Source organism: Odocoileus virginianus, chromosome 14, assembly GCF_023699985.2.
Source record: "Odocoileus virginianus isolate 20LAN1187 ecotype Illinois chromosome 14, Ovbor_1.2, whole genome shotgun sequence".
NCBI classification, from domain to species: Eukaryota; Metazoa; Chordata; class Mammalia; order Artiodactyla; family Cervidae; genus Odocoileus; species Odocoileus virginianus.
In genome coordinates, this window is record NC_069687.1 from 62,782,688 (window position 1) to 62,806,769 (window position 24,082).

Consider the following 24,082-nt stretch of genomic DNA (forward strand, 5'->3'; position numbering starts at 1 on the left):
TCAAAAAATTTTATACTTACTGATAAGAGAACAGACAGGTAAAGAACCTCGTACACCATTCATAGGAGGGTAAACTGATAAAAAACCTTTTAGGAAAGCAATATTGCAAAGCCTATTAAAAATTTTTAAAATATGCATAAACTTTAATATGGCTAATCTACTTCTAAGCATTTATCCCTAAGGATAAATGGCCAAAGATACATGTATTTGGATATCCAGTGAAGCACTGTTTATAAAAGCAAAAAGTTGGAAATTGCCTCACTGTCCAAACAATGAAGAATTGGTTTAATATATTATGGCATTATACAGAGGGAATAACCATGCAAATATTAAAATGATGATAGAGAAAAATATGAAACAACATGAAAATGTTCTTGATATATGAAGTGAAAAACACTGGTTACAAATGGTTTGTACAATATGAACCCTCATTTATAAATAAATAGAGCTATGTATCCACATTGAATGTTTAAATATCTGATCATAGGCTATTTTAATTTTCTCCTTTCTGCATTTTTTGGAATTAAAAATCTGTATTTTTTAAATAAAAAATACCCAGTGCCGACACACATCCAAGAATCATTTTTAAGTAATCAATTAGGAAGCAAACATCTTTAACTCAACAAGTTAAGAACCAAAGACATATCAAATAAGATAAAGTAGTATCAATTGTTCCAAATAACCCCTCCAATTAATCTTCCATGCCTTTTTTAAGACCACAGAATCTGAGTGCATAGATGAAGTCATCGCATTGCAAAACTTGCTGGACCAGGACAACATTCTAGAGTCATAACCTACTCTCACCCACAGAAAAGAAGACAAGAAGCTTGTTCCCTTGTTTTCTTAGAAGAAAACAATTGCATCTTGAAAACTCAAGATGGAAAGGCTGAAGCCAGATTTCACAGGGTTCTAGGACCAGGATGGTTTGGTTCTCCCATAGCATTGCTTCATGCCAGTGTGAAATTCAGAGTTTCGGAGAAAGGAAGAGGTATACTTGAAGAGCCAATGCTATTCATGAGCTGCGAAATACTGATGTGCAATGCTAGGAAAAGAGATCAAATATCAACTGGGGAGACTTATCTGTGGTGCTCTGCCTAGCTCTTCTGAGGCTGGAACACACACACACACCTGGCACATAGGAGTTGCTCAGTAAATACTGATTGGATAATGTTGGAGGTGAATTTCACTAGCTTCTTAACTTCTATTTGACCACGCTCTTTAGCCGGAAATATCTTCCCTCTCAGTGAGGGCCAGCACAAGACATTTAGGCCACAGAACTATGACTTTCAGGACAACACAGCAGCTCAGTTAAGGGGAAAGTTAGACGTATGAGAAAGTATAAACAGGATGCTAATGGATTAATCCACTAACATTACTTCTCCACTGTCTCTCAGGAGATCCTCCTAAACAGGTGCTAACTTCCAGAAATTACAATTGACAAATCCATGAATACTCCTTGTAGATACATCCACGTGCTGGAAAGAAGATCTCCTTGGTTCATTCAAGTCTTTGGGGCAAGTCAGAAAGACACAGTTTTCATTTATATATGACTTTTTATTGTAATCTAATGAAGATTGTCCACATTCCAGAATGGCAACCTCCCCTAATATTGTGTCATTGATCTTTCTCCGAATTCAGACAACAGCTCCTTTTGATCTTTGACCTAACATGTAGAAAGAATTTCATGTCTAATGTATCAATTTTTTATGAATAATGGGACTGTAAAAGAAATTTCTCTTCACTGGCTTTTAACCACCCTGAGGGGTTTCTTCCACTGTTTGTGCATTTCCTACCAACCAAGCCACAGACTGTTCAGATGGCTGATGAACACAGCACATCACCTCACTTGGAAACGATCTGCAGCAGGAACTCTCTTAACCATAATTCTCAGAGGAGGTGTTTTGCTTTCTTTTTAGAGTTCTGCTTGGCAGAAAGTTAAAGAGAAAACTTCCCAAGGGAAAGTTTTTGTACATAAGGTGGGTTTCAGAAGATCTTTGGAGGAGATCAGATGAAAGTCTCTCCAACGTGAAGATGTTAAGACACTACTGCTAGTAAATGTCTGCAGAATGGGATCACACTAGTATACTAAAGGTCTCGGTCTTGAGCAGTGGTATTAAGGAAGAGGACAGATAAAGACCTGTGATCAGAGCCGAGGGAGGACATTCAAAATCACGAAGTCAAAACTTCGTCCACATCCCTCTGTCCCAAACTGTGATGCCCATATTTAGTGATCAGACTTGTTTTGGTAAGCAACAATCATCGACTGTAAACTGTTTAAAAACCATTTTACTAAAAGAATAGAGTTTGTTGTATACATGTCCTTTGTCCAACCCATAATGCTTGCCATTTTCGGCTGGAAATCTGGTTTATGCTATTTATACAGAGATTTATGTAACTTTCAGATGACTTTTGTATATATTTGTGTGTGTCCGTTCCCTCTTGTTTTGCATATGGCCAGCACTGAATATATGTTTGCTGTAGAAAGAGATAAATGAATGGCTGCCTTCGGAAAGCAAACATTTCCAAACATTTGGCCACAAAACTGGAGGAATTGCTGATGATCTGATAGGCTATGAACCTGATCCACTTTCATACAACCTGAAGGATCCCATCTGGAAACCTCCCCTCGAGAAGACCAAAAAGTACACAAACAAAGCAGAAAAAAGAAGTGGACCTACTGGTAAGTTTCAGAAATTAGGAATAATGTTCACTTTCTTCCAACTCATATCCAAAAGGGCCCTTGGACCTCTCTCCAAACCCCACCCTGTGCTCGGTGGAGGGCCTGAGTGAGAGGGTCAGCCCTTAACCGGCACATCAAATAGAGGACCATGGTGGTGGTTGAGGGCCAGGCCACAGAATAACCACTGACTTCTCTTGGCCCACTTCTCATCACATCTCAGGGATGACACTCCAGATGCACAGAGGGTCAGTGGAAGGACAGGTGGCAGTCCACATCTCCAGGGCAAAGCTGGATTCCCTGTGGTGACAGGCAGGCTCACCACTGGACAGATGCAACATCATTTTAGGTGGAGCTTCACTGCACATTTACTGTTAAAGCAATTAAACACTTTTTTATATTATTAATTTATATTCTCCGGGAAAATTATAGCTAATCCAGGAAACACTGCTTCAGAAGAGCACCATCGAAGATGACACTCCACCAGCGTCTCTTTCAAAAGTGTGTTCGAGGCCAAGGTGTGGTTGGGAACAGAACTCTACATCTCCAGCTTTGGGACTTTGGGGTCTTTGCTTCTGTCAGTCCTCCCCCTCCTCCAGACCCCCAAGATCCTACAGACAGCATGGAGTTAAGCCGGTACATAGGTTTGGGAGAGACTACAAACCATAGAGGTATAAGTAGAGCAGCGCATGAAGGTTCCAAGAGGGTTTGTGGTTTACAAAAACAGCCCATTTATCTTGGTTTCACCTTTTTTTCACATCTTGCATATTATTATCATGGACAGAGGAGCCTGGTGGGCTATATAGTCCATGGGGTGGTAAAAGAGCTGGACACAACTTAGCAACTAAACAACAAAACAACAATATTATTATTCCACTGGACACAACTTGCAAGTGACAGCTCCACGTTTTCTAAAGTCTACTTACTTTGGGGTAAAATCTGACCATAAGAAAGCTGTCAGTGTGGGCCAGAGTGTTTGGGGTTCTTGGATAATCGTTTTTACAGGATGGGCCGTGCTTACATGGCAACTGCCTCAATGGAGGATTTTTTTTCCCCTTAATCTTTATTGCAGATAAAGTTATTTCCATAATTAAGGATAACTGCTTTACAGAACTTTGCTGTTTTCTGCCAAATATCAACATGAACGCACTGCTCCAAGTACAGCAGTGCTGGGGTAAGGAAGTCTTCGACCATCATACCATGTTTCCTCCATGAAGACCTAGGGTAGAAACCAGCCTAGACTCAGTTCCAGTAAGTCCTGTGCTTCTCTTAAGCATGCTGACGTGTCTAATGATGGACAGCATGAATTGTCTTGTGGCCCTTATTTCCCTCTTTGCTTTGACCACCACAAAGCTCAAAGCCAAACCTGTAGTCCACCTTCAGAAACTGTGCAGAACTTCAAAGCTCAAATGTCTTTGCCAAGTCTATCTCAGACATGTTCTTATCATCTTACCCTTGTTCCTCTTCACCCCACAATCCTTATTTACACAGGTTGTCCTACCATTTTCTATGTGTTTGCTACAAAGTGTCCTAGATACAGAAGGGGTGGATTCATACATGTTTTGACCCTCGTTTCACTCCATGAAAACCGAGCAGGGAAGAGCATCTGGGCCCCAGGATGGGAAAGGCCTGTCTGCACATAGGAAGACAAACATCCTGTTTGTTCCATGGAGAAACATTTTGCATTTTTACATGGTTTACTTTTTATACTTTTGGTAGATTGTGGTTTTCTGAAGTTATTTGTTTGGGTGTAAATCACTGAAAGTGCTGTTTGTACACTGCTTGTCTATTTTAGCTTTAAAAAAATATTCTTGAGTACTTAGAGCCTGGATCTACATGTAGCCTACCTGCCCTGCAAATAAAAATAGTTAGGCTACCTCTCTGAAGATCTCAGAAGCCAGTCTGGCCCCTCTTCCCTACTTTCAGCCGATGGCAACATCTGACTCAAGTGAAACGTGGAGCACAGGCTGAGACGTCCTCCTGGCCTTGCGTTCTCACCAGAACCCTCAGCTCCCGGCAACTGCGGCAGTTTTACCATTTATGTACCACCCCATAGAAGGCGTGAAGGTATACACTCTAATCTTTTATGCTATCAATAGGCTAGTATCGGGACTGCCCTGCCGGTCCAGTGGTTAAGACTTTGCGTTTCCACTGCAGGGGCAAACGTTTGATCCTTGGCCAGGGAACTAAGACATTGTATGCTGTGCAGCACGACCAAAAACAAAAAAAACACAGAGAGAGTATTTCCTTACAGAGACTGTGTTTCGTTCCTTCCATGACCACAGCCTTGTCTAACTCAATGAAACTAAGCCATGCCATGTGAGGCCACCCAAGATGGCCAAGTCATGGTGGAGAGGTCTGACAGAATGTAGTCCACCAGAGCAGGGAATGGCAAACCACTTCAGTATTCTTGTCTTGAGAATCCCATGAACAGTATGAAAAGGCAAAAAGATAGGACACTGAAAGATGAACTCCCCAGGTCGGTAGGTGCCCAATATGCTACTGGAGGTCAGTGGAGAAATAACTTCAGAAAGAATGAAGGGATGGAGCCAAAGCAAAAACAACACACAGTTGTGAATGGGACTGGTGATGAAAGCAGGGTTCGATGCCATAAAGAGCAATACTGCATAGGAACCTGGAATGTTAGGTCCATGAATCAAGGCAAACTGGAAGTGGTCAAACAGGAGATGGCAAGAGTGAACATTGACATTCTAGGAATTAGTGAACTAAGATGGACTGGAATGGATGAATTTAACTCAGATGCATATTAAAAAGCAGAGACATTACTTTGCCAACAAAGGTCCATCTAGTCAAGGCTATGGTTTTCCCAGTGGTCATGTATGGATGTGAGAGTTGGACTATAAGGAAAGCTGAGCACCAAAGAATTGATGCTTTTGAACTGTGGTGTTGGAGAAGACTCTTGAGAGTCCCTTGGACTGCAAGGAGATCCAACTAGTCCATCCTAAAGGAGATAAGTCTTGGGTGTGCATTGGAAGGACTGATGTTGAAGCTGAAACTCCAATACTTTGGCCACCTGATGTGAAGACCTGACTTATTTGAAAAGTCCCTGATGCTGGGAAAGATTGAGGGCAGGAGGAGAAAGGGATGACAGAGGATGAGATGGTTGGACGGCATCACCGACTCAATGGACATGGGTTTGGGTGGACTACGGGAGTTGATGATGGACAGGGAGGCCTGGGGTTCTGAGGTTCATGAGGTCGCAGAGTCAGACACGACTGAGAGACTGAACTGAACTGAACTGAATGAGTAAAGGTGAGTATAGTTATCTCCAATGGCCAAGAAGAAAATCCAGACTTGGACAGTTCAGGAGCTAGAGTTTGCATTTCCTCTTTCTGTCAATCCCACAGTAAGTGATGGGGAAGTTGGAAAGGGTGAGAAACTAAAAATTTAGCTCAGAAGTCAAGGAGCTCAGGTAGAAGGCAGCATGAAAATAACTCATGGAGTATTTCTTCGATGTCCCTGCCCGCTCTTTCTTCAGCTCCCTTCTTTCATTCTAAAACTCCCCTTTCTATTCCATTTTCCCCTCCCCAGAAATCTAGCAAGAGGCCTCAGCTGTCACTCTTCTCCTCTGGCTCCAGACCTCCTAATACTTCTTTCTTTCTCAGCCACAGTCCCTGTGCTGGCTTTCCACTCTCTTCTTCAAGCTCAAGGGCTTTGGTGGGAGAGCAGTGTGATAGGTTAAGTCTACTACAATCACCCTATTTCTTTTTCCCTAATATTACTTTATTTTAAATTTTATTGGCGCATTAGCTGATTTACAATGTTGGGTTAGTTTCAGGCATACAGCAAAGTGACTCAGTTATACATATACATACATAAGTTCATTCCTGTCACAGAAAAAACAAGCAAAAATGGGCAGAAGATCTAAAGGAACATTTCTCCAAAGAACACATACAGTATCTTTTTCTTAATGAACGTTTTCTCTCTGAAAGATTTGCATTTTTACAAAAGACCATGGCAGCCACACCTTGACGGTAAAGAATCTGCCTGCGATGCAGGAGACTCAGGTTTGATCCCTAGGTCAGGAAGATCCCCTGGAGAAGGGAATGGCAACCCACTGCAGTATTCTTGCCTGGAGAATCCCATGGACGGAGGAGCCTGACGGGCTGCAGTCCTTGGGGTTGAAAAGAGTCAGGCAGGCACGACTGAGCAACTAACTCAGTCGTGAGTTCCAGTCGGAGCTGTTGGGGCACAGGGCAGCGTGACGGGGGACCTGAGGGGCGGGAGCGGGTTTACCTCCAGTCGGGCCTGTGGGGTTTGTGGGATCTGTGCTCTCCAGGCTGGGCCCAACATCTGGCTGATGAGGGAAGAATAAGGCCGCCCTGTGTCTGATTCCATGACTCCCTGTATTCCCATTGAGAGTGTGAGCTGACGGAGCTCACACTTTCAGTGTGAAGGAGCTCAGGTACAAGGGAGCATGAAATTAACTGATGGACTATTTATTTGATGTCCCTGCTCCCTCTTTCTTCAGCTCCCTTCTTTCATTCTAAAACTCCCCTTTCTATTCCATTTTCCCCTCCCCTTCACTTCACTTTCAAGCAGGAAATTGAGGCAATATTCCAAGCTGCAGTAGGCTTCCAGGAGCCCTGACTCCCCTTGCCCTGGGAAAGCCTGAAGCCGTGTGAAAACGAGGAGGTCCACCCCGATGTCCTCCACCAGGGCCCAATCACCTTTGATGATTGGTCTGTGACTAAGGAGAGAACAGTCACTGATGGGGAAGAAACTGGGGAAGGGTCTGCAGCTCAGAACTGCAAGGCTTGCAGCCCAGAATGGCTGCCCTCACTGGCCCACCTGGGCCACACTGCACCAGACCCAGTGGTTCACCCTTCCCCGGGAACCCAGACCTGCCTCGACAGGTGGCCCATCAGAAGGCCGGCCTGCATCAGATGCCTGGGGCTCAAGCTCTCTGCGCCTCCTGATTTCCTTGCCCGGTGAGTTTCTAGTCGGCAGCCTCGGTGTGGGACTCCCGACTGCCCCACCCCCTAGTGGAGAGAGCCCGCCGCGTGCCTCCCGCGGCCGCCGCCCGGACCCTGCGGCCTCCAGCAGCTGGGTTCAGCGAGCCTGCCTGGAAAGGAGCCGAGGCCCACGGGGCACAGGGGCCGCTCCCCGCGCTCCCCCAGGGCCTCTGACAGCCTGCACTCAGAGCTTTCTGGTCTACCCCATCCACGCCAAGGCTCAGATTGTGAGCAGTCAAACGTGGATAAAAATGGAACGTGTGTCCATAAGCTCACACTCTCAGTGGGAATACCAGGAGTTAGGGAACTCCCAGACACTGGGCGGCCTTATTCTTCCCTCATCAGCCAGATGTTGGGCCCAGCCTGGAGAGCACAGGTCCCATAAACCCCAAAGGCCCGGCTGGAGGTCAACCCGCCCCCGCCCCTCAGGGCCCCAGCAGTTCTGAGGCTCCGAGGAGGCAAAGCGCTCTCCTGGCCGAGTCAGCCAAACACCCCAGCTTTGCAGCTTATGGGGAGGAATCTGTGTTTGGTGCAGGGGGAAGCTTTTAGTTTGTCTGTTGAATTCCTGTACACTGACCAAAATATAAGAAAATTCCATTTAGAATGCCTTAGCTGGATGAACATTTGTGCTCCCGTGACTCACTCTGATACGGAGTTTCGAGGAAAGGTGACTGGGGCTGGGACAAGAGGCAGCCTGTCCCACACGGAGGAGAGGCACAGAAGAACATTCCAGGCATTCGCCAGGGTCACCTGTTCCTCTGACATGAATCACTGGCCTGGGACGGAAAGGTAGGTAAGTCCCCCAGACCTGGCCCCCACAGAAGGCCCCCTGGTCTAGTGCAGGAGACAAATGAGAGGGGAAATATAAAAAGGACTGCTGCATTTATGACTGTCCCCAGTCCAGGAGTGAACTGCACGGTGGGAAAGTTCAGAGGGGGTGGCATTTTGTTCAGAGTCTCGAAGAAGGAGCAGAAGAAATCTCCTCGGGATTTTTTTTAGAGGTACCCTCATCCTTCCATAAATATCCCTAACAGACTCAGTGCTCCACGGCAGGCCAAAAGGAAGCCTTTGGCCAAGAGGAAGCCAGGGTGCCCCCTTCCTGAGTCCACTTCCCCTAGATCAGGGAGAGAGATGAGGCAAGCAATGGAGCCACTAGCAAGAAGGAGGATGGCCCCAGGGCACTAAGTCCAGACCCCAGGTGTTTGGGAGAGTCTCTAGAACATTTTTATTGGAGTATAATTTCAGGTATAATTGTTTTACAATGTTGTATTCATTTCTGCTATACAGTGAAATGAATCAATTATATGTATACATAATCTCCTCCTTCTTGCATCTCCCTCCCCTCTAGAACATTTTTAAATTAGTGCTATCATTTAAAAGTTGGACTATTTCACATAAAAATTACCTTGAATTTTTCTCTTCTCTGAAAAAAAAGAAAAAACTGGAAGATATGGTGATGTTTAAAAAAAATATTACTTGCTCAGTCGTGTCCAACTCTTTGTAGCCCACCAGGCTCCTCTGTCCATGGAATTCTCCAGGCAAGAATACTGGAGTGGGTAACCATTCCCGTGTCCAGGGGATCTTGCCAGCCCAGGGATCAAACCCAGGTCTCCTGCATTACAGGCAGGCTCTTTACCATCTGATCCACCAGGGAAGCCCAAAATAGGGGTATGATACTCTAGCCTGGCAGCTCTAGGCTGGAGCTGCTCTTCCTCACATCTTCACTCTACCTGGAGCCCTGTAGGAGCTGCCCCCATCAAAGGGTTCCTGTACCAGTTAGCCTTTGCTCTATAAGAAACCACCCCAAAGCTTAGTGGCTTAAAACAATTGTTTATTAGCTACCATTCTGGATGTCAGCAGTTTGGCCTGGGCCCGGCTAGTGTTTCTTCAGTTGGTCTCTCCTAGACTTGCATCCACAGCTGCAACCAGAGACTGACAGGTGTTAGACTGTCCTCCACATGCCCTGTCAAGTAGGTTAGCTCAGTGCTTCTCCATCAGCAAAAGAGGACAAGCCTCAATAGGCAAGCATTTTTCCAGCATCTGCCTACATGCCTTGTATTAACGTCCAGTTGCTTAAAGCAAGACGCAAGATCAACCAGATTCAAGGCTTAGGAAAATAGATTTTTACCTCCTGATAGGAGATAAGCTACAAAGAATATGTGGTTATTTTTTTCAAGAGCTCTCCAGCTCACCAGAACCCCAACCATGCAGAAACCAGGGATCATTTCTTCTTGAACCTGAGCTGCTGGTTTCCTTACATCTGATCTTCCTCAAAACTTCACTCTACCTGGAGCCCTGTAGGCATCCAACTTCAGGAACTAAACCTAGAACTCTTACCTTTTAACTTGGCTCTGAACAAGAATGCCTGACCCTTCACTCATGCACATGGGAAAATGAAATAGATTGGATGAAAATAAAACCCAGAAAGAGGATCCAAAGTAGGTGACTCTGCTCAGTGATGCCAAAGGAAGACCAGGATGGCCAAGACCTCAGGTGCTGAACAAAGCCGGGAGAGCATCAGGAATGCTGAGACAGACCAGAGTGTCAGGCAAGAAAGACATGATTGTCGAGGGGTGAGGGCATGACACAATACGAGGTTTACAAGGCAGCCCCTGGAAGAACTCACAAAGAGGACAACTGCAGACGAGAAAAGAAGAGAAAACTCCTTTTCCAGAATCAATTCTCAGCAAACTGGCTCCACAACAGAGCATTCAGAGGCGGCAGAGAGCCAAGCCTGGTGTGTCCGGGAAGCGCTGGTGGCCTGCACTCTACCCTGCAGGGCTCGTGGGGGACCCAGAAGATTGCAAAACAGGATGCTTGACTCTCAGTGACTAGACGCTCCCGGACACAGTACAGGACGTCTCCAGATGACACAAGAGGGTGACTGAGGAGGGCTCGGTACACGAGGGGGACAAGGGCAAGTTCCACCAGAATCAACAGACAGCAACCGTTACGGTGAAAACGGTTGCCCTTCCCCCTCTCATGAGAATTGTGCAGCTTTGGTTCCCAAGGGTACAAAAGTATGTCTGCAATTAATAAATGTCTTAAAATGAGACAAGAATTCATATGCTAGAATTCACATTGCCCTGAAATGCACATCACCCCCTATGCCATATTCTTGACAAAAATGAATGAATCTAATCAAGTCTTTACACTTCAGTTGTAGAATACAGGAACTACTGGGGAGAAAGGAACAGGTAAAGCAACACCATGAAGAAACACTCAGACATTCAGAATTTGTACGGCTCAATTGGCCTATCTTGTCATGGTTATTTTTTTTTTTTTTTTTGTCATGGTTATTTAAAAAGAAGGGATGCAGTAAATGTTCTAGAATGAAACTAAAGAGATATATCAAGCAAATGCAATGCAGGAACACTGACTGGATTCTAATCCCTAGAGAATTAAAATCCCAGCCATAAAACACATTTGGGGAATAACATGGATTGGATATTAAGTTATATTATTACTATTAAATGATTGCATATTAATGATAATAATGATATTTCTTAGGCATGACAATAATATTGTATACATGCAGGAGAAACTTATTAACTTAGGAGATGAATGATAGAATATTTAAGGTTTGCGCCAGTCATTAAAAATATTGTCTCTTGGCCCCAAACTCACCCTCTTGGCCTTGTGATGCTGGGTTTCGGACACTGCAAACCACATGAAAGGACCTGCCAAAAGGGGATGCTAGAGAGAGAGCATGCAAGGCTGGAGGAGGAAGGGACTTGCTTCTTCCCATCTGCTTCCCATTCTGGTACTGCCCCTCAGCACTGCTTCTTCATCCCCATACAGGACTGCCTTCCTACAGCAGCCACGAAATCCAGCCCCACAGAGACACCAGCACCTTTGAACCAGCCCCCACTCAGAGGTCTGGCTCCCAGGGCCATAACTCAAGGGACCAGCACTAGCAGACCCTTGACTTCAGACAGGAGACTCTCAGCAACAGGGAGCCCTCTTGTAGAAATCTGGTTTAAGAACCCTAATCTTTGTCCCTTAGGCCACCAGCCTAAAGGACAGTAGCTGCTTCCTGAAACTGCCTCCTCCTTAATCTCCAGGAGTCCTCATGTTATTTTTCTGGTTACCCAGTTAATAACATATTTAGTACGGGCTTCCCAGGTGGCCGCCAGCGGTAAAAAACCTGCCTGCCAATCCAGGAGACATAAGAGACCTGGGTTCAATCCCTGGGTGGAGAAGATCCCCTGGAGGAGGAAATGGCAACCCACTCCAGTACTCTTGCCCGGAGAATCCCATGGACAGAGGAGCCTACAGTCCATAGGGTCACAAAGAGTCGGACACAACTGATGCAACTTAGCACACACAGCGCAGTTAAGTCATTATAGTAAATTCTCTCCACTCAAACAGCAGGTTGGTTTCTGTTTCCTGACTAGGTGAAGTGCGATACTGTTTGCTACTTGCTTTAAAAAGATTCAATTTAAAGGAAAAAACATATAGATATACGTATAGATATTACATACACATAGAGAAGCATATATTGAGACAAAGGAAAGAGACAAAAGTGTTGAATCTAAGTGGTAAGTACAGGAGTGTTCATTATATTTCACCTACCTTCACTTTTCTGTGACCATAAAATTTGTCATGCTAAGGATTTCCCTGGCAGTCCTGTGGTTAGGACTCCATGCATTCACTGCAGAGTGCCTAAGTTCAATTCTTAACTGGAGAACTAAGATCCCACAAGCCACACAGCATGGTAAAAGAAAAAAAGAGAGAGAAAGAAAATAATGACAATAATACCTAACTCATGATACTGTTAGAAGTCAGTTGAGATACTCATTAGAAAAAAAAAAAACAGTTTTCTACTTTCCCAAGTACATCTGCAGCCCCAAAAGCCATGCACCCCGAGAAGTCTGGGTCCTGCTGGTTTGGCCTTCCTGGAACAGAGGACGCACGTGGGTATGTGAGCCTTAAACCAGCACCTGCCAACAGTGGCTGCACCTGCAGTCATCTGCCGAGGCCCTGACTTGACAGAGAATCCGGCCCTGGGGGGATTTCACAGGTCATGTCAGATGATTACAGCAGAAAAAAAATCTGTGCCTTTAAGTCGAAGACAAAGAGGGCATTTCAGAAACTTTCCTAAGAAATCACATCAACAATTATGATTGTCCCCATCAATTCTAAACCTTTGACCTGAACCCCTCGTGGTCCAGATGAAGCCACTTCTCTTTCCTCTCACAAAATCCCATTTTACTATGAAAGAAGGCCTCTCCTATACATTATTAAATGACCCTGCACCCATCTCTTGGCAGAATGTCATCCAAACTCTTTAACCATCTTCCTTGTTCTTTCTTTTTTCAAAATTTCTTTGGGTCTAGTCTCACTAAAATACAGCTGACATCTAACATGGCACTAGCTTAAGGCATACAACATACTGATTTGATGTATGTATACAGCACAAAATGATTCCTGCCGTAAGACATTGCTGTTTCTTTCTATTTATTTATTTTTGTCTGTGCTGGGTCTTCATTGCTGCAGTCTTTCGTTGCGGCAAATGGGGGTTACTCTCCAGTGTCGTGTGTGATTTCTCGCTGCAGTGGTTTCTCCTGTTGTGGAGCATGGGCTCCAGGGTGCGCAGGCTCCAGTAGCTGCGGTTCCCGAGCTCTAGGGCACAGACTCAGTAGTTGCAAGCTGCTGCACGGCATGCGGGACCCTCCCGGACCAGGGATCAGACCCGAGTCTCCTGCACCGGCGGTGGATTCCTCACCACTGAGCCACCAGGGAAGCCCAGACATCATTATTTCTTAAACACTACTTTGCTTTCCCTCCCAAGTCTCTGACCACTGAGCCACAATGAAAAGCTGGCCTCTCTTTTGGTCCTGATCACTATATCCCACATTGCACTGGGTTTTCTATCTGTTGTTTCCAGACAGAGGTTTGTTTGCTTAATACCTTTGATCCATCAGTCCGTATCCCAGTGCAGGTCATTTCCTTATATTCTTCCCTTTGTTGGCTGCACCTTCTACTGATCCAATTTTTGGTGAGCACAAGCTAGTTTTACTGTCTTAAGAAAAACACTGGCTACCTCAGCCCCAATTAAATTTCACTCAGACAAGGAAGGTGTGTATGAATTCTAACATGGTCTTAAAATAGAAGGCCAGGGAGTCACCTGCCAATCTCTGGAGGCTCTTTTTAAAGCTTGTCATGGAGATGACTGTGAAAGAGGCGGCGCTGGGATTAAATAGCGGGCCCCACCCCAGGAGAGTGGGGTATCCAAAGTCTACGACCATTTGGCCCGCACTGCTGTGTGGTTTGCGCTGCTGTTTCCTATGTCTGAAACAGCCTCCCTGTCTTGCCTGCCTACTAAACGTCTTCCTATCCAGTGAGGTCTGGCACAACTATTATAGCCCTCTGTTTCCTCCAGTGCAAACACAGATGACCCATCAGCCAATAAACACGTGAAAAGATGTTCCTCTTCACCATCAGGAAAATGAACATTAAGACAGTAATGTCACACTCCTAAGATTATGTAGAAACAAAATGATAATACCAAGCATCTGAAACAGTGTGGAAAAAGAAAGATTCTCGTATCCTATTGGTTGGGCTCTAAGTTGGTGGAGCCTCTATGGAGAATCAATTGGAAATATCTAGTAACATTTTAAACATGCACACCTTATGAACAAGCACTTTTACTTCCCATCACCCACCTTTGGAGAGAGACTACTTCCATACACCAGCAAAAAGCATGCAAAAGGATGCTTTCTTAGGTAAATAGGGCCATCTGAACATGCATTACCGGAGCAAGCAATAGACCATGGCGCAGCCATCCTACAAGCCAGCAGGCAGCAGTTAAAAAGACTCCACTAGAGAGAGGCAAGGGGGCCAGGGAGCGGCGAATATGCCAGCGAGCAGATCTTGCGCTATGACACCATCCCTACTAAAAGAAGCCAGAGGGCCTCAGAGAAATGATTCCAGGGATGGCCAGCGAGCAGATCTTGCGCTATGACACCATCCCTACTAAGAGAAGCCAGAGGGCCTCAGAGAAACGACTCCAGGGATGGACAGGGTAGGTACAAGATGAGCCTGGAACATTTTGTAATGCCAGAAAGTAATGAAATATTCCAAAAAAAGGTGTGTGTCACAAAGACACAGGAAAGGGCTTCTACTGGCCAAACCTGTGAGTCAATAATAAACAAATAAACAAAAAGGGAGAAGGGAGGGTCCTAGCTTACCAGAGAATGAGAAGTCCCCTGGTATATGGGGAAGGATCGTTACAGCTAGCAAATCATCATTTTGCAACCATCTCAACAGAGATTGGCTCAGATAAGAATCATCAAAGGATGCTAAATCTGGGAGGAAATGTTGACAAGGAGCAGGCTATGTGCATGGCCTTCAAAAGACCACATATTAGTTGAGAGGGAAAAAGCATAATAGCTTTACAGTGGATAACTCAGACCACATCTTGTCCAGGTGATCAAAATTAGCATCACCAACAAGGGGCAAGTGAGCACTGTGATTGTGCATATGTGGTCCCCTGTCCCCTATATTTCCTGGCTGAAAATGCCTAACTTGAACCTAATCATCAACCTAATCACGAGAAAACAATAGAAAACCCAAAATAAGAAACAGTTCATTTTATAAAAAGTGACTGTATTCTTCAAAAGTGCCCATATTCGGACTTCCCTGGTGGTCCAGCAGTTAAGACCCCATGCTTCCAATGCAGGGGCCCTGGGTTCCATCCCAAGCCAGGGAACTAGATCCCACATGATGAAACTATGACCTGATGCAGCCAAATAAATAAATATTTTTTAGAAGTGTCACTATCATAAAGTACAAAGAAAGACTGTAAAAAAAATGGTCCATATTAATAGAAGAACAAAAAAGTCATGACAACTAAAGGCAATATTTGATCCTAGATTGGAGGGGGAAATCCTACAAAGGACATTAATCAAGTAATTGAAAAAAATGGAATATAGATGGTAGACTAGATCAAATTAGCAAGTCAATACCATATTTAGAGGAGCTTATAACTGCTATGCCTATTTAAGAGAATATCTTTACTTTTATGCAGTGAAGAATTTACAGGAGCGGGGACATGATGTACACTACTTTCAGATGATTCAGAAAAGAAAATTACATTTTATCTGTATAATAAGGTTACATTTCAATGGACATGAGTTTGAGCAAACTCCAGGAGACACTGAAGGACAGGGAAGCCTGGTGTGCTGCAGTCCATGTGGTTGCAAAGAGTCGGACTCGACACAGCTACTGAACAACAAAGATTACATTATATATACAATGTGTGTGTATACATACATGTATACACACACATATATAACAAATATTAATGTGGAGAAAGGTTATCTGAAGATTCTTTGAACTATTATTCTTGTAACTTTTGTGTTTAAAAAGAAGTTGTTGCTTCAGACTAAAAAGTTGGGAAAAAAATGATGTAGCTATATGTACTAGCATAGAGCTCCAAATATACTGCTGAGTAAAAAAAGAAAATTTGTAAGATAACTCAGTTGATAAGTTCCCAAATTATATCCATTTGTACGTAAGTAATTCGTAAAGAAAGGTCTGGAGAAATACCTACCAAATTGATTACATGGTTTACCTTTGGGGAAGAGACTAGGAGACCAGGGTAGCTCTTGTAGAACAGCTCACCTGGGGACTTCCCAGGTAGGCCCAGGGGCTAAGACTCTGCACTCCCAAAGCAGAGGGCCCAGGTTCGATCCCTAGCCAGAGAACAAGATCCCACAGGCCGCCACAATGAAGACAGGGCACAGCCAAACAAGTCAATCAATAAAATAAAGAATAGCTCATCTGCAATATCTTTATTTTTTTAAAGAATTTGTTTATGAATTGGGCATCCCTGATAGCTCAGTTGGTAAAGAATCTGCCTCCAGTGCAGGAGACCCCAGTTCGAATCCTGGATCAGAATGATCCGCTGGAGAAGGGATAGCCTACCCACTCCAATATTCTTGGGCTTCCCTGTGGCTCAGCTGGTAAAGAATCCACCTGCAATGCAGGAGACCCCAGTTCGATTCCTGGGTCAGGAAGATCCCGTGGAGAAGGGAAAGGCTGCCCATTCAAGTATTCTGGCCTGGAGAATTCCATGAACTGTATAGTCCATGGGGTCGCAAAGAGTCAGACACAACTGAGTGACTTTTCACTTTCATTTATGAATTGCTTATGCAATTAGAAATAACTTTTTTAAATCTTTTTAAAAATTTTTTTTCCATTTATTTTTATTAGTTGGAGGCTAATTACTTTACAATATTGTAGTGGTTTTTGCCATACATTGACATGAATCAGCCATAGATTTACATGTATTTCCCATCCCGATCCCCCCTCCCACCTCCCTCTCCACACAATCCCTCTGGGTCTTCCCAGTGCACCAGCCCCAAGCACTTGTCTCATGCATCCAACCTGGGCTGGGGATCTGTTTCACCCTTGATAATATACATGTTTTGATGCTGTTCTCTCAAAACATCCCACCCTCGCCTTCTCCCACAGAGTCCAAAAGTCTGTTCTGTACATCTGTGTCTCTTTTTCTGTTTTGCATATAGGGTTATAGTTACCATCTTTTTAAATTCCATATACATGTGTTAGTATACTGTATTGGTGTTTATCTTTCTGGCTTACTTCACTCTGTATAATGGGCTCCAGTTTCATCCATCTCATTAGAACTGATTCAAATGAATTATTTTTAATGGCTGAGTAATATTCCACATTGTATATGTACCACAGCTTCCTTATCCATTCGTCTGCTGATGGGCATCTAGATTGCTTCCATGTCCTGGCTATTATAAGCAGTGCTGCGATGAACATTGGGGTGCACGTGTCTCTTTCAGATCTGGTTTCCTCGGTGTGTATGCCCAAGAATGGGATTGCTGGGTTATGACCAGTTCTAAGAAATAATTTTTTTTTTAAACGCTAAAGTTGCCTTTTTCTCAATTCCCACTGGTGACAAGAAGGATCATGGCTCAAGTTTTCTGAGACAGTTCTCATTTAAATATTTGAGCCCACTCGCACATACAACAGTCTCAGAAAACCTCCAGCTTTGGGGTTTGAGAAATCTGGTCAGGAAATGGCAACAGCATGGAGTGTTTGGAAAGACTTCAGAATCAAACAGAACTAGTTTGAACCCTTCCCTCCACCACTCACCAACAGTGCAAGATTAAGCAAGAGACAGCCCTCCAGGCACCTCCGTTCCCTCACCTATTCAAAAGGAAAGAATGCTTCTAGAGAAGAGTGACTGGGCTTTACATACAGTGTACATAATGCATGTGTCCTTAGCATGCACATAGAATGCCAAGTCCATCCTGGGGCTGGCACCAAGCATCTGTTTATTGTTACTTTTTCTACCTTTCTTAGTGATCTGCTTGCTTGTCCTCTTCCCCTGTGAGCCCAGTGGCTCTTTAAAGAAGGATCCAGCCCCTTATTCGTTCTCTACTCCCAAATGTGCTTCACTCTGTACATTGGCACCTGACAAGCACTTGGTGGCAGGGTAAATAAACCCTAGTGCCACAAATCTGGAGCAACACGGAAGTACGCTAAGGCTTCAGATTTACAATTATCGAATGTAAGGAAACACGACTTCTGAAGTCACTGTGTAGAAATCTGTAAGTGCCAAGAAGATGAAGACATGACCAATGACCTCATATGTTCCAGAGCAACAGAGGTGAAAGAGCAGTGAACATTCCTCCAAACCAGAGGTGTAATAGGTATTCAGTAACAGGTATTATTTTTAAATATTCTGTGGTCAAAAATGTTGAGGAAATGCCAAATTAGATAAAACTAAATGGGCTATTTACTGCAGGACTTATCAACTCCTTTTATATGCTAATATGTTCCATGAATATCCAACAATGTAATTTGCATTACATTAAGCATATTGGAACCCCCCCCTTTTTTTAAAGGATCTCAGTGTTTAGATCCCATAAAATATTCTTTCTGACTGTGGCTCACATCAGTCAGCTGAGCTGGAGCTGACTGTGGCTCAGATCATGAACTCCTTATTGCCAAATTCAGACTTAAATTGAAGAAAGTAGGGAAAACCACTAGACCATTCAGGTATGACCTAAATCAAATCCCTTATGATCATACAGTGGAAATGACAAAGAGATTCAAGGGATTAGATCTGATAGACAGAGTGCCTGAAGAACTACGGATGGAGGTTCATGACACTGCACAGGAGGCAGTGATCAAGACCATCCCCAAGAAAAAGAAATGCAAAAAGGCAAAATGGTTGTCTACAAATAGCTGAAAAAAGAAGAGAGGCTAAAGGCAAAGGAGAAAAGGAAAGATACACCCATTTGAATGCAGAGTTCCAAAGAATAACAAGGAGAGATGAGAAAGCCTTCCTCAGTGATCAATGCAAAAAAATAAAAACAACAGAATGGAAAAGACTAGAGATCTCTTCAAGAAAATTGGAGGTACCAATGGAACATTTCATGCAAAGATGGGCATAATAAAGGACAGAAATGGTATGGACCTAACAGAAGCAGAAGATATTAAGAAGAGGTGGCAAGAATACACAGAAGAGCTATACAAAAAAGATCTTCATGACCCAGATAACCATGATGGTGTGATCACTTACCCTGAGCCTCATATGTTCCAGAGCAACGGAGTTGCTGGAATGGAAAGTCAAGTGGGCCTTAGGAACTATGAACAAAGTTAGTGGAGGTGATGGAATTCCAGCTGAGCTACCTCAAATCCTAAAAGACGATGCTGGGAAAGTGCTGCACTCAATATGCCAGCAAATTTGAAAAACTCAGTAGTGGCCACATGACTGGAAAAATTCAGTTTTCATTCCAATCCCAAAGAAGGGCAATGCCAAAGAATGTTCAAACTACCACACAATGGCACTCATCTCACACACTAGCAAAGTAATGTTCAAAATTCTCCAAGTCAGGCTTCAACAGAACGTGACCCATGAACTTCTAGATGTTCAAGTTGGATTTAGAAAAGCCAGAGGAACTAGAGATCAAATTGCCAACATCTGTTGGATCATCAAAAAAGCAATAGAGTTCCAGAAAAACATCTACTTCTGCTTTACTGACTAAGCCAAAGCCTTTGACTGTGTGGATCACAACAAACTTGGAAAATTCTGAAAAAGATGGGAATACCAGACCACTTGACCTGCCTCCTGAGAAATCTGTATGCAGGTCAAGAAGCAACATTAGAACCCAACATGGAACAACAGACTGGTTCCAAATCAGGAAAGGAGTACATCAAAGCTATATACTGTTACCCTGCTTATTTAAAGTATATGCAGAGTATGTCATGAGAAACACTGAGCTGGATGAAGCACAAGCTGGAATCAAGATTGCCAGGAGAAATATCAATAACCTCAGATATGCAGACGACACCACCCTTACGGCAGGAAGCAAAGAAGAACTAAAGAGCCTCTTAATGAAAGTGAAAGAGCCGAGTGAAAAAGCTGGCTTAACACTCAATATTCAGAAAACAAGATCATGGCATCCAGTCCCATCACTTCATGGCAAATAGATGGGGAAACAATGGAAACAGTGACAGACTTTATTTTGGGGGGCTCCAAAATCACTGCAGATGGTGACTGCAGCTATGAAATTAAAAGATGCTTGCTCCTTGAAAGAAAAGCTATAACCAACCTAGACAGCATGTAAAGCAGCGACATTACTTTGCCAACAAAGGTCCGTCTAGTCAAAGCTATGGTCTTTCCAGTAGTCATGTATGGATGTGAGAGTTGGACTATAAAGAAAGCTGAGCGCCAAAGAATTGATGCTTCTGAACTGTGGTGTTGGAGAAGACTCTTGAGAGTCCCTTGGACTGCAAGGAGATCCAACCAGTCCATCCTAAAGGAGATCAGTCCTGGGTGTTCATTGGAAGGACTGATGCTGAAGAGGAAACTCCAATACGTTGGCCACCTGATGTGAAGAACTGACTCACTGGAAAAGACCCTGATGCTGGGCAAGATTGAAGGCGGGAGGAGAAGAAGATGACAGAGGATGAGATGGTTGGATGGCATCACCAACTCGATGGACAGGAGTTTGAACAAGCTCCAGGAGTTGGTGATGCACAGGGAAGACTGCATGCTGCAGTCCATGGGGTTGCAAAGAGTCAGACATGACTGAGCAATTGAACTGAAATGAAAATATGCTTTGGAAAATACTGCTTAGAGTTGTTTCTCCGCTGTCAGTGCATAGTAAGAATACTACTTAGTGGAAATTTAACAATATAACTTGCCTACCTAACCCAAGAGGGCAAAGGAGTTAACTAAGTTAAGAATTAACCAAGACATTTTTAAGGTTCACTGTGAATGTCCTTCGTATTTCTCCTGTTCCTTTGCTCCGCTGGTCCAAGAAACATGTGCAAAGAACCCTGACCAAAAAAGAAAAAAGATGGTTATATTTATGACTCCCAATCTGAAAAGACAGACCCCAGTGTCATCATTTCAGTCCTTACGGCTTCACTTATTCTTGTTCATTCCACTCTACCCAAATAGCAGATAGGACAAACGACTGAAATAGCCAGGATTCTGCACTACAGTCAAGTCATGGACCACATGTAAAAATGCTTGTCCCTACACCAGCCAACTGCAATAGTTAAGCAAATGTTCCATAGGATGGGGCTAGGAAGGCCAAAAGTTGTACTCATGCTCATTATGACCTCAACAAATAGGCAATGTGACAGTCCGAAGTGTCACCTTTTTACTTACTATCTCTGAGTAAGAGAAATCTGTTACATTAGACCATCTAGCATTTATGCCCCCTTTTCAGATAACAACACATCTTTCTTTTGGAGAGCTGTTCTTCCCCTTTTCTCCCTACCCGTACCCCAACACTGCATGTCTTGATGGGCCTGTTAGTTGAGGCGCCTTGTGCTCCATCGCACAACAAGTGGGCACTGCACCCAAGACACAGTCAGTCAGACCCCAGGCCACCCAGAAATTTCAAAGCTAAAATAGGGCATGCCCTCATGCACTCTTTCACGTCTGACTCTTTGCAACTGCATGCACTGTAGTCTGCCAGGCTCCTCTGTCTACAGAATTCTCCAGGCAAGAATACTGGAGTAGGTTGCCATTTCCTTCTCCAGGGCATCTTCCTGACCCAGGGATCAAACCTGCATTTCCTGTGTGTCCTGCATTGTAGGTGGATTCTTTACCCAACGAGCCATTATGAGCCACTGCAGAAGCCCAGAATAGGGTGACACAAGGCCAAGAAAAGGTTAGGCTTTGATGGACATGTCGGTAAAGCTCCAGAGACAGCATTTAAGTGATGTTACCCAGGTCCCCAGGCTTCCCTGGTGGCTCAGATGGTAAAGAATCTGCCTGCTATGTGGGAGACCTAGGTTCGATGCCTGGGTTGGGAAGATCCCCTGGAGGAGGGCATGGCAACCCGCTCCAGTATTCTTGCCTGGAGAATTCCCATGGACAGAGCAGCCTTGCAGGCAGCAGTCCATGGGGTTGCAAAGAATCGGACACAACTGAGTGACTAAGCAAGCACCCAGGTCCCCAGAGTTGTCCTGGGTCCCCTCCTTTGCAGAAATTCAGCTTTTCTTCCAATCCTCTGAGATGGGGGTAAGATCAAAGACCCCAGTCAGAATGACAACCTTTTGCTTTCTGCTTCTGTTATCTTGCTTTAACAGCTGCGGCTCATCATTCCCCACTTTCGCTTCTGTGATCTTGATTGCTTGGCGGGAACTTGGGCTGCCTGGGGAGGGGAAGAATCTGAGCTGTTTGAGTGGGAAAACCCTAAAGACTTGGAAGTTTGTGGTGTATAAAAGATACCCAGAACAAAGCGTGGGCACTCAGCCTCTGGAGGCAACTCCGCTGCACCCGCATCGGTGCTGAATAAACCCTACTGTTCTGCATCTCCAAGTGGCACTTGTATCCTTCCACCATCGTGGTTCCTACAACATGACTGCCCCCAACATCCTACCAACAAATTTCCAGAGAGTCTCCATTACTTGCAGCTGAAGAACATGGCTCAATACACTGAGCAAAATAATCTCAGCAAGTTATGTCCAACTCTTGGCAATGCCATGCACTATAGCCCGCTAGGCTCCTCTGTCCATGAGTTTCTCCAGGCAAGAATACTGGAGTGGGTTGCCATGCCCTCCTCCAGGGGATCTTCCCAAAGCAGAGATCAAACTCACATCTCTTACATCCCCTCCACTGGCAGTCAGGTTCTTTACTACTAGCACCACTTGGGAAGCCCCTACCTCTCCTTTACTTCGACTTAAAATCTAAAAGTGACCTGAAAGCTCCCCTGACAGCTTAACCTCCACATTCCACATGAAAAGGATACTTGGGCCACACAGTTCACTAGTGACGGTCAGCCGGCCTGTGTGTCCTGAGCAGATTTTCAAACAACTTCCATTTTCCACGTAGATACAACCTAAACTGCTCTGGGTAGAAGGTCTGAGTTGTGATTGTTTTTCCTCCCCTCCTGGGCCAAACTGGCCCTCCACCACCACTTCTCACATGCTGAACAAGAGTGTGTACTCGCTTTAAATAGTCCAGGGAGCCTGAGCACGCCCCCACGGCCTGTCCCTCTGCACAGCCTTTCGGCTTCATGTTCTGGAGGCTCTTGCCCTCAGTCAGGAGCTCCAAGTACAGAGCGTGGCAGTGCCCGCTCTCCAGCTCTTGTCAGCGGCTCACAGGGGATCACCAGGCCAAGGACATTCTATTCTGAGTGTGGCCCCAGTATGTCTCATTTCATCAGCAAAGCACGAGTTTATTCTGGAGCAAGATGTTTTGGGCATATTCACAGAGGTCAACAAGCAGTAGTACTTCCTTATATGCAGAACACAAAATCATCACGTAAAAATCTGACCCAACTGGCAGTACGGGGTTTAAAATAAACTCACCCCGAAAATGACCTCGCTGCGCTGGCCAACCTTGCACCTCGGAGTGCAAGAGTGGTACAGAGTCTGTAAAAATCAAACTGCAGTGACCTTCGGTTCTCTGGCAGAATGGCCGGGCACCAAAGCATCCATTTCTCTCTCCGAATGGGAGGCTCTCACCGGCTGCTGAGCACACGTTGCAAATCCGTGTCCCTTGGAAAGAGCAACAAGAAAGGAGCGTCAGCTCAGGTTCTCCCCCGCAGGGCGGCCCAGGGCTTTCCGAGCAAGCAAGTCTGGGGAACCCAGACTTGCCCAGGCTTTCCAAGGGAGCTGAGAAGCATGCTGCCCTGCACACAGCCAGCTGCTCCGCCTTGTATCTTCTCTCCCGCTTCCCCCCGCTCTGCACCTCCCTTCTTTCCTTCCTCATTTCAGGAGGCGCTCTCTAACCCCCACCGACCTCTCCCAACCTGAGTGAGGTGCCTGCAGCCCAGCCCACCCCGTCGTGCCCCCCTCCAGAGTAGCACTCCATCATGCAGGTCTTTCAGAGTCCAGCCTCATGCCCCCACTGGACCACTGGGGGTGCCTGGAGAGCAAGGGACATATCTGTGTCCACGTCCTGGTTCCCCACAGGCAC

General features: G+C 44.9%; 1 long non-coding RNA gene across 1 annotated transcript in view; it reads right to left on the reverse strand.

Annotated features, from left to right (window-relative positions):
- Positions 1-23,752, reverse strand: part of LOC110141656 (uncharacterized) — a 65,048-nt gene extending 41,296 nt beyond the window's left edge. The window contains exon 1 of the long non-coding RNA XR_011491283.1: positions 23,473-23,752. This is a non-coding gene — a long non-coding RNA (uncharacterized lncRNA). The remainder of the gene's footprint in view (positions 1-23,472) is intronic.
- Positions 23,753-24,082: the final 330 nt, after the last annotated feature.